Consider the following 11,512-nt stretch of genomic DNA (forward strand, 5'->3'; position numbering starts at 1 on the left):
TGCCCAAATTTCCGTCAATGAGTCCCGGGACACTGAAAGACCGGGGTACACGAAACTTGGTGGGCATGTAACCCCACATGGATCTGTAACCCCCTTGACTGGACCCCCGAAAGGAGGGTAGGGCAGACACAGTTTTCTTTGAATATCTCGAAAACCGTGGGTTTAGGAGGACCATTTTTTTTTATGTTGATCTCAAGGGGCCATGTCAACCCATTCCATAACCACTCATTTCATGTATAGCGCCACCTAGTTAAACACAAAAAGTACAAATGAGGTGTTGTAATTGAAGGTATCTGTGACCTAACATAGTCAAACTGCACGAAATTGGAAGTGTATGATCATTATGACACCCTCTGTATGCACGCCAAGTTTTGTGGAATTCCGTTCATGGGGGCCACACAATAAATTAATTTATGTTACTATACACCAACTGGCCTGTAGGTGGCCGGAGACAGTTTTCTGTGAATTTCTCGAGAACCGTAGGCCCTAGGAGGTCCATCTTTTTTATGTATGTTGGTCTTAAGGGGGCATGTCCACCCATCCCATTACCACTTATTTAATGTATAGCGCCACCTAGTTAAAAATTAAAAAGCAAAAAATTTGGTGTTTTCATCACAATATCTCTGGCTGACAAGGTTAAAACTGCACAAAATTAAAAGTGTAGGATCATTATGACACCCTCCGAATGCATGCCAAGTTTTGTGTACTTTCGTTTATGGGGGGCCTTACAATAAAATAATTTATGTGTACATTTAGTGACGCACACCAACAAGGATTCCCGGACACTGAAAGACCGGGTACACGAAACTTGGTGGGCATGTACCCCACATGGATAGCATGGAACCGTCATTTTGGTTTTGATCTGTAGGCCCCCCCGCTGGACTGGACCCCCCGAAAGGAGGGTAGGGCAGACACAGTTCTCTGTGAATATCTTGAGAACTGTAGGGCCTAGGATGACCATTTTTTTCCGTATGTTTGCCTCCAGGGGTCATGTTAACCCATTTCATGTGCACACATGTGCACAAACAGATACACACACACACACACACATTCACAGTAATCATAATCATAATATGACACATACTCACACAGTAGACATATGTACGCTTGCATGCACAGGCACATACGCAGGCACAAACACAAGCACGCACGCACGCACGCACGCACGCACGCACGCACGCACACACACACACACACACACACACACACACACACACACACACACACACACACACACACACACACACACACACACATAAATAAAACATAACACAAACAATCAAGAATTTCTCAGAATTATAAACAGGCAAGATGGAGGTGGGGTTGTATAAAATGAATTTTACATGTGAAATCTATGAACTAATCATGTTTTGGTACTTGTTGTCTAGCAGATACCAGAGAGAATTGAGTGTGGATAATGCAATTTAGTGAGACAGTTAGAATCATATAGGCCTTTCAGCGTGATTTCTTTTTGTGGAAAAAATGTGCTGGACTGGGCGGCGGTCATATTTTGTACCGCTCTGCGGTACATCTAGTTTCTTCAATCTTTGCATCTTGGCTGGCTAGTCTAACTTTCCGCTTTTCTCTTGCCAGCTTTCTTGATTTGATAGAAGTTTACTACTAGCGAAGTCACAACGCCAAACTGCTAACGTTGATGGGAGGTGTAGTTTTTATGCTGCATTCGCGACGTGATTCTATGGTTTGCACCAGTAATGTTTCTCGATGTTGCGGTGTATTTTGTAGACAAACATTGACATGATTAGAAGTCATTCGCATCAGTGCGCCTAAATATTTTTTGCACTCGCCGTGCGCATCATTTTTACTCGCATGTGCGAGTGAAATGGGCGCACTGTAGAGCCCTGTAGAGGTTTGGATTCTGTGATCTCATTGCTCAGTGAAGCAGTAAATGTTGATGGCGCATTCCAGAGAGGGTGCTGCACCGCGCTCACTCTTCAAGGTGTTCCACCAGATGTGCCACAGATCGAATCGTCTAGCACCAGGCAGAGAGCCCGTCTGCTATCAATCCACCGCTTGGCCTGAGCTATTTCTTGGACTTTGAGTGCAAGAATCTTCTACACTTTTCTACCCTTCCTTGTCCAAATGTATTTTGTCTTTCCTTACATTAGATTCAGAATGTGTGTCTTGCTTTTATTCAAAACAACGTCCAATTCCAGTATAATACATGGAAGCATCTTGGAATTCAAACCAGTGAAGTTGCCTCTGCTGGTGTAATCCCATGCTATGCAATTTATCTTAGATTTTAAAAAATGATGGGGTGTTACTGATCTTAAGCACTACAATACAATCAACTGTCTGGATAACGCACCTGTCAGCAAGCTATAATATTTTAGCAGACTCCACTATCCTGCCTTAATTGGAGAAAAATGTTGTTTCGAGATGTTACCTGCCACTTCACCGTGAAAAATGAAACCTGCTAAGTTAGACATTTTGCTTGGTTTACATTGTGTTAAAACCACCTAACTGGAGTGCTGACAATTTAAAAGTGACCGTAAACAAATGCATTATTTGAAATTATTTTTTATGAGCAAGGTTGAGAGGGAACTTGGCACAAGATGAATGGAGGCGTCCCAAGAATAACTTTTCTCTGGGATTACATTTGCACCATGGCCAAGAGCTATGAGAATGTTTATTACACACAGACACCCCAGGACTGCTATGATGAGATACGTGCTCACCCATGATAGCGCTACATGGCTCATTCCACCAAAGGCACTAAACAAATCAAACGAAACACTTATAATTCAGGATTAATTAGGTGGCATTAAAACTAGACTAGCTCAGGCTAGATAAAAAGGCCTCCTGCTGTATTATAATTCATCTTGTGAAGTGAGACTGGAGGAAGATGATTGGGAAATTAAAACTAAAGGAGAGAGCTGTAAGGAGAAGGCTAAAAATGAGACTCTGACAATCTGAAGTAATGTGAAGGGACTGGGAACCTCCTGTTTGGGAAAACTATGGCTTATTTCTTATCCACCATAGAAATATACAGTCATGGTAAAGAAACTAGCACTCTCTGATAAAATACATGAGCTTTTGGAGCCCCATCCGATGTTGCAACAGACAACATTTTTGAGCATTTAAAACAATATCTTTTACTGCACACTCATACATCATTATGATGCTGTAACATAAGCCCTTACAGCTTGTAGTATCACAATGCATTTTAAAGCCTCCTTTAACTTGGGGCAGCCGTGGCCTACTGGTTAGCACTTCGGACTTGTAACCGGAGAGTTGCCAGTTCAAACCCCGACCAGTAGGCACAGCTGAAGTATCCTTGAGCAAGGCACCTAACCCCTAACTGCTCCCCTAGCGCCGCTGTTGTTGCAGGCAGCTCACTGCGCCGGGATTAGTGTGTGCTTCACCTCACTGTGTGCTGAGTGTGTTTTACTAATTCACGGATTGGGATAAATGCAGAGACCAAATTTCCCTCACAGAATCAAAAGAGTATATATACTTATACTATACTAACTCTTTAAAGGGGCAATGATAGCATTAATGATGGCATTAAAGAGGTAAATGAAACTTTATTAATGCAAGCTGTGAAGGTTAATAGTAACATCATAATGCTTAATGACATAATGCTTTATGAGTGTATAAAATATTATACAGGCTATGAGGCCTTAGTGGATACTTTATTACAATTTTTCAAAGTGTTTATAATTCTTCATGGAGGTTCATGGAAAATATTACCAAAACTACTATTGATTAAACTCCTTGGGTGATAATGCATCAGCCAGCTTTTGAATGGCTTACTTACTGCTCAGATGCACTTGACACAACACCTGCACATAGCCTAACCCTAACCCTAAAACCTTCCCCTAACACTAGAATGTGTCAGTAACTAGATGTCCCACAGAGCGGTACAAAATATGACCGCCGCCCAGTCCAGCACATTTTTTCCACAAAAATAAATCACGCTGAAAGGCCTATAGGATTCTGTCTTATGCATTATCCACACTCAATTCTCACTGGTATCTGCTAGACAACAAGTACCAAAACATGATTAGTTCATAGATTTCACATGTAAAATTCATTTTATACAACCCCACCCCATCTTGCCTGTTCATAATTCCTGAGAAATTCTTGAATTGTGTGCATGTGTGCGTGTACACGTTTATGTGTGTGGTGTGTGTGTGTGTGTGTGTGTGTGTGCGCGTGCTTGTGTGTTTGCCTCATGATGTGTGTTTGTGCATGTGCATGCATGCGCACATATGTCTACTGTGTGAGTATGTGTCATAATATGATGATTACTGTGAATGTATGTGTGTAGCGTGTATATCAGTTTATGCACATGTGTGCACATGGAATGGGTTAACATGACCCTGGAGGCAAACATACGGAAAAAAATTGGTCATCCTAGGCCCCACGGTTCTCAAGATATTCACAGAGAACTGTGTCTGCCCTACCCTCCTTCGGGGGTCCAGTACAGCCGGGGCTACAGATCAAAACAAAAAACGATGGTTCCATGCTATCCATGTGGGGTTACATGCCCACCAAGTTTCTGGTACCCGGTCTTTCAGTGTCCCGGAATCCTTGTTGGTGTAATGGGTCACTAAATGTATACATAAATTATTTTATTGTAAGGCCCCCATGAACGAAAGTCCACAAAACTTGGCATGCATTCGGAGGGTTTCATAATGATCCTACACTTTCAAATTCGTGCAGTTTTGACCATGTCAGCCAGAGATATTGTGATGAAAACACCTAATTTTTTTTGCTTTTAATTTTTAACTAGGTAGCTTATACATGAAATAAGTGGTAATGGGATGGGTGGACATGCCCCTTAAGACCAACATACAAAAAAAAGTGGACCTCCTAGGCCCTACGGTTCTCGAGATATTCACAGAAAACTGTCTCCGAGATATTCACAGAAAACTGCCACCTACAGGCCAGTTGGTGTATAGTAACATAAATTAATTTATTGTGTGGCCCCCCATTAAAGGAGAATTCCGGTGTGATATTGACCTAAAGTGTATTGAAACATGATACCGAGTGTGAACGTATGTCTCATAGCCCATCTCGGCTTGTCCCCTGCACTCCAAAATCTGGCGCTAGTTAGCCGATGCTACCAACAGCTTTTTCAATAGTGGTGCTTCTCGCATCGGGCTAGCCATGCAAATAAATCACTGTTTTACACCCATTTACGAGGCTCAATGTATCTCCACACTTCATTGGTAGACTTCCGAGGGCCCTGACATTTAAAATGAGACAGAGAACTTTGAAAAAGCACTGGTAGTTTACTTACAAGACGATTTATACAGACAGTATCTTCAATGGGTTTAGCGTTTGCAGAATCTTGAATTTAGTCAATGATAAGTCGAGCAACGAGTAAGAATGAACAGGTATGATAAGGGATCAGATTCCAAAAATAATTCAGTGGAAATGCATGGATTCCAGTTTCTTCCAGTAGCAGCAACTGGAATGGGTTGACATGGCCCCTTGAGATCAACATACAAAAAAAATGGTCCTCCTAAACCTTACAGTTCTCGAGATATTCACAGAAAACTGTGTCTGCCCTACCCTCCTTTCGGGGGGTGCAGTCCAGCGGGGGGGCTACAGATCAAAACGAAAAACGATGGTTCCATGCTATCCATATGGGGTTACATGCCCACCAAGTTTCGTCTACCCCGGTCTTTCAGTGTCCCGGGAATCCTTGACAGAAATTTGGACATGCGAAAATAAAAAAAAATCTGACTAAACCTATATGACCGCCGCTTCGCTGCGCGGCGGTCATAATAAACAATCAGCAATGTATCTCTCATCTATGATCAGGTTGGATTCACCATTCAGCACACCACGGTACAAACAGATTTAGATGGTAAAGAAAGTTTGGTGCATGTGGGGTTGATTTTTCTTTGTATTTTTTTTTCTCAGAACAGATAATCAAGAGAACACAAGACATTTGAATGTTGCTGGATGAGGCCCATTGCGTATTGTGTCTGTACCTGTGATTTAGGGTATATCTGCCTAATTATGTCTGCATCGAGATAATGCAATCAGTTGAAATGGAATACTTGGTTTAACCCAATTAAAAAAGACTGAATGTTATTTGGATTCGGGCATTGTTTTCAATTTTACTTTCTCAAATTACATCATAATATGCAGGAAACCTTTGAGAAATAACTTTGGGCTGAACCATAAAAAGGGCTCAGCGAATATTCTGTTCACAGTAGATCATGCATGATGTCACCTCATTTCAGTTCCATATCATACAGCCTACATTTCTGTTCAATTGACCAGTGTGCTGTCAATACATATGTCAACATTCTGTGCAAATCACACCACTGTGCTGATGTGATGTCTCATATGTGACACACAGTATCTGCTCGTCTGACTGTTTTGCGCAACAGTTTTCCACTAGTATAAACAAACAAAACCACAAAATACACTTGTTTCCCTACTTCCCTTCACAGGAAGTTTTAAAACGTTGCATACTTGCAGTAATGGATCCTGAAGAAAGAAAGAAAAGCTCAAGCTGTACCACTGTGGCAGGGGACCAGCTGAAGGTTTTCCTGCGGCGTTAATTTCAGACCATAACAAGATGTTCAACTTAAACACTACCTGCACCAGAGGGGCCAATAATATAATGAGATTTATTCTCCACAAGGTGTGTCTCATGCCCTTCAACTTGTGCTTAGACCGACTACTACTCTTGGATGATAAATTCCAAACTCGTCTTGGGTTGCTTAGGTGAAGAATTCAACATAAATCTGGAGAGTCCCATTCTGTGGAGGCTTTATGGCTTTGGTTGTGACTGCTTTCAGAGATACCTGGCTAGAACTTCGCAGTGGACGGGCCAAACTGCTTGTAGCGGCTGTCACAAGCGCAAAATACGAGCACAGAGCCTGTATTTGTTTTAAAAAGGAGCAACTTTGTCCAGTGTGTCTGAGAGAATTAAGTCTAGACCACAAAATAGTCATGTCTTTTTAAATATATATATATATATATAAATATGTCAGAATGTTTGACTAGAAGATGAAAGGCTCTACACTGAGTGTGACCTCAAAAAATCCCTTCATCAGGAAAACGACACTAAAGAGTAGTGATTTCACCCTGTTTCACCAGCGCCACTGCTGCTCCAGCACGCCACATTTGCCTCAATCTGCCACGGAGTCGACTGACAGCACTTTCAAGTCAGGTAACATGGCGAGCCAGCCGCTCACCGTGTCTGTCCCCTTATCTCTCTGCCCTCATTAAGACAAGAGTATTTGACCATCAAACACACACATTTTTCAATTTCTTACAGAAAATAAAATCATCCATCCCCCTCCAACTCACAACAGCCCTCGGTGATCTTGCACACAGAAGCCAGTAAGATATTGTCTGAACTCCTATGCTACATGCAAGGACTGCATACATTACAATATTTTCTCAGGACCGAGTTTCACACTCTCTCTACAGATTCTCCCAACACAGCCTCTCCTTCAAAGACCGTCCCTCTTTTGGTGCATACATGTCAACTGGTTTCAAGGCACACCTTTTGCCCTTATCTACACCTGAAAGAACACAGTACGTTGAAAACATGAATGGTCTGAGGAAAAATTAACACAGCATGAGCACATAAGGTCAAACCAAGTGTTTGTCTTTCAGATAACCGAATGCTATGCAAATGTTATCTGGCATCACACTGTGCACCATAAAGCATATCCAGGAGGATTAATTTGGCCACAGCCACTAAAGTTCATCACCGTTTATCGGGTTAAGACACCAGACAACCGTGAGAGTAAACAGCACTGTGATTAGGTGTGTCTCCCCACTTGTCGACCTCTCTTAATGCACTTACCACAGATTTCCCCACAGACACGATTAGAGAGGTATACCCTTCCAGGGACATTAACAAACACACAGACGCACATAGACACAAACACAAACACACACACACCAACACACACACACACACACACACACATATACACACCAATACAAACATACACACATACACACACACACACCAACACAAACACACAAACACACACACATAGACAGAGCTTGTTAATACTACAGTGACTGCAGCTCCTGAGCTCACAGCAAAGTCTGTCACACTCCAGAGCCAATATTTTGGAGCACATCTAGCTGAGAGTGTGGCTACTGCCCTTCCCGAACAGCTTCCACAAGTGTGTGTGTGTGTGTGTTTTTCAGACGACCTTTCAGGCAGCGAGTAATTAAAGGCCCGAAGGAATGGATGCCAGCGGAGTCCCGCAAATCAATTCTTTTAATTAGTCAATTATGTGCAGGGGTGCAGAGAGAGCCTGCATGTGCGCCTGCTGGCCCAGTGTGGACAGGGCCCGACTCCCGTTAATCTACATGTCTATCAGCCACCTGGCTGCCACGGTAACTGACTGGATGTCACCGGGATGGGGCTGTAATGGGCACCGTTTGCTCAGGTGAGTATCTGGATGGGAGCCTTGAATCGTTTCTCCATGGAAACCGGGAATTGGGTAGTGGGAGGTTGGAGATTGCAGCGTTGCCTTCACAGTGGTTAGTGACCTAATGGAGGTAAAGCCTGGTGAAATGATGTCATAAACCATGTCAAATGGTTTCTTTACATGTCCAGTCAGCACTGGCATAATCTGGCAAGACAACAGCCATTTGAAATAATAATATCACAATAAATGTTATGTTATGTTATGTTATGTTATGTTATGTTATGTTATGTTATGTTATGTTAAGTTTCTGAGGTAAAGAAAAAAATCTGCTTCAGCAAAAAGAATGGCAGCAGAAAACGTTCTGAAATTGTGAATCAAATGAAACTGGGGGAATCTCCCGGGGGTAGTTACTCAAAGGCTGGATTAAGTTTTCTTTTTCTTTCTTTTTTGTGTGGATGAGTCCCAGGATTTTAACACACAAGGCGGATATTTGAATTTCAAACTGGAGGTGCGGGACTGTAGCCATGGGAAACAAACACAGATTTATTGCAAATGGTTTGGGCAAGGTTAATGTTTTGGTTGGTGCTGATGTTAGGGTGTGTAAGGGTTTGGGGAGGGGAAAGAAGAGCAGGGTACCATTGTGGTTAGAATATCTAGTTTACTATAGTCTCTTAAAAAAGGCCTGTTCAATACGCAATTATAGTCGGTCAGTGACTATGTACACTCCTCTACATATAACTAACTTGTGAAACTGTAGCATTTGAATGTTGATGTATTGTACTGAAGTGGCAAAAAAGCTACAGAATGCATTACAATTCACTCACTGTGCAGAACGAATACAGTCAAACAGAGGGAGTCTCTACTATCTGAGGCATAAGAGGTTTAGCATAGCAAAACGATGACATCAATCAGGTTTTCAAGGTCCTCATGATGTGAATGGAAGGTATAATGGTGTTATGGTGTGATGGAGTTGACAAATTACCATCTGGAGCACTCCTGATCAACTAATTGCATCAGCATCTCCAGAGTGACGGCCTCAGGTATGGAGCAGACCACAGGCAAAAACCAAATGCCATTAAGGGTGAGATTAAATTAGAATATGTTGGCCAGCCATTAAAGAATATTTTTTTTAAAGAAACATCTGCTCTATCTATCTATCTATCTATCTATATATATATATATATATATATATATATATATATATATATATACTTGAATGCATTTGTGCTAATTATTTTCACTCAATCAGTCAGTAAACACCTCAAATATACTTTATGCATCTGAATCACCCATCAAAATATAAATTCTTCATTATATAAATGGTCTGGAATAATTTAATTTGCAATAAAGAATGCTGTATTCAAGCAGGCATAAATCCTTGGCGGAATAACAACTACAACGTTTTCAGTAGCAGATCTAATATGCCCTGATGAGTAAAAACCACAGCTACAATCAAAACAACATTTCATTAGATGTCTAAGCTACAGCAGTGGTCCTCAAAAGAATCTCCTGACTACAAGAGATAATAATTTCGAGAAGTTTCACTTTTACTATAGGCTAGGCCTATATTCAGACAATCAACACTCTCCTTCATTGAGAACGCTTCTATGCAGTAACACGTACACCACTGAACAATTTAATATAAACCGAAAACACTGCAAGGATAAAAAAAACTATAAACGCAACAAAAACAAAGCAAAACACCCTCCATTAGAAAGCACCGCGGCGCTTCAGAATGACTTTTCTATTAGAACTACCGGGCAGCCTGACGGTCCCTCTCTGTTGCCGGGGGTGCCCCATGAATATAATGGTGCATGCATCTCTGCCGCTGTCAGCCCACTCTCAATCCAAACCCACCCGCTGGGACACAATCGCCCCCGGGCGAGGACGGCATTGAAACAGATCCGGTGTTGTGGGTGAGAAACTGTTTTCACATTTATCAGGTTCCCCCAAACAGGACAGAAAAGCAGACACATCAGAGATTCTACCGCTGAGATTAGATAAACCTCTTTGTAACTTCGTAAAACGAAGATGTCCTCTCTCACAGTAAAATCTCAACGGGTACACACGGAGAAAACGAGGAGAACAGCTAGTAGGCTATTTTAAATCCATCCAACTACTTTAAAACATCAAAGGCGAGTCGGCTGAATACCAGTGGTCAATTCCACTTGCCCACTCGTTTCAAACTTCAAATTCCACTTGACATTCGCACCCCATGTTTAAAAATGAACCTGCTGTGCCTCGCACCGCTATGCACATTTCACGAGACAGAAGTATTGAGAAACATACGAATTTGCACCACTAAAAGAGGGCAAACTTTATATTTTGAATTTATATTGAACACAACTATCCTTACAAACTTACTGAGCACTTCTGCGAGTGTAACGATGAAAGACAGTAAATGCATTCAAAACATGACAGATTTAACCACTTTTGAGGGTTTGAAGTTGTCTATCACGGAACAATCAGCATGATGGTCAAAGATAAGAACATCATTCACAACTTTAGACACTTGTAACAGTCTGGAGCAATACAATTACTAGTCAAAGAACATTTAACAAACAATTCTTACCAACAAGAGTCGTCGTCTCACGGTCCGGCGAAATGGTACCGCCCGCTTTCTCCTCCACACTCCCGACCCTCATTCAGTCTGCCACATCCCTCAACCCAGCTGCGAGAAAAGTTTGATGACGTCAGCGCACTCCGTTTAACGCCGCTGGTAGTTGCTGCAGGAATCGCCAGGCAGGCAGCGACTTAAAGAGACAGCGGATGGGTGATATATCTGCTCCGGATATATCGTATATAGGCCTGACTTATATGATGCTAGAAGTGATAATCTATTACGCAATCGTTTTGCCTGAAGTTTGGTGTCTTTGTGTTGGTATTAACAGCTCACAGAGTTAATGCTTCAGATAGTTTCTGAGACAGTCATGCCACTTCTATCTTCTAAGGCTTTGATCTCAGCTATTCAATGGGTTTCAAACCCAGAGGGCAGAATGTCATCATTAAACTGAATTGTTCCCATGTGAATATGGAAAGTGTTTTTTTGTCTAGTCAAATTTTGTGACCTAAAGTTTGATCCCAATTATCATTTTAAGTCCTTTAAGCAGGGAATCATGCCCCAG

The 11,512-nt window shown here is 41.9% G+C and overlaps 1 protein-coding gene across 8 annotated transcripts in view; it reads right to left on the reverse strand.

Annotated features, from left to right (window-relative positions):
* Positions 1–11,061, reverse strand: part of gulp1a (GULP PTB domain containing engulfment adaptor 1a) — a 79,791-nt gene extending 68,730 nt beyond the window's left edge. For 5 of the 8 annotated variants that reach the window (XR_007193079.1, XR_007193078.1, XM_048238884.1 and 2 more), the window contains exon 1: positions 10,960–11,061. The gene's annotated coding sequence lies outside the window, so the exon portion shown is untranslated. The remainder of the gene's footprint in view (positions 1–10,959) is intronic. The other 3 variants (XM_048238887.1, XM_048238888.1, XM_048238886.1) reach the window with 1 other exon arrangement.
* Between the last annotated feature and the right edge of the window lie 451 nt (positions 11,062–11,512).

The sequence above is a fragment of the Alosa alosa genome, chromosome 3, assembly GCF_017589495.1.
Source record: "Alosa alosa isolate M-15738 ecotype Scorff River chromosome 3, AALO_Geno_1.1, whole genome shotgun sequence".
NCBI lineage: Eukaryota > Metazoa > Chordata > Actinopteri > Clupeiformes > Clupeidae > Alosa > Alosa alosa.